The sequence below is a fragment of the Priapulus caudatus genome, unplaced genomic scaffold, assembly GCF_000485595.1.
Source record: "Priapulus caudatus unplaced genomic scaffold, Priapulus_caudatus-5.0.1 Scaffold333, whole genome shotgun sequence".
In the NCBI taxonomy this organism is placed as follows: Eukaryota; Metazoa; Priapulida; class Priapulimorpha; order Priapulimorphida; family Priapulidae; genus Priapulus; species Priapulus caudatus.
Window position 1 is genome coordinate 38,209 of NW_014577394.1, and position 298 is coordinate 38,506.

Below are 298 nucleotides of genomic sequence, written 5' to 3' on the forward strand. Positions count from 1 at the left end.
TTTATTTTAAAATAAACAACGTGGAAAATTACAATTATTCACGCCTCTTGCAATACGATTCGTTTGTTCGATCTGCGTCACTCCAGCAAAATAAAAAACGCATACAATGTGTACGTTTACAAACGGAATATATTAATTTAGGAAAATATTAATTTTAATCTAGTGAAACACAAATACTAACCAAATACAAAACGAAACAAACGTTTTGTTAAATTTTATTCATGTCATTCATGTCATCAAGGGTAGATAATAGAGTCTCTATTATCTACTATTGATGTCATGTTATTCATGTCACAAG

General features: G+C 28.9%; 1 protein-coding gene across 1 annotated transcript in view; it reads right to left on the minus strand.

The window, feature by feature from the left end:
- Positions 1-298, minus strand: part of LOC106809172 (fatty acid synthase-like) — a 3,809-nt gene that overhangs the window by 2,278 nt on the left and 1,233 nt on the right. The window lies entirely within an intron of this gene.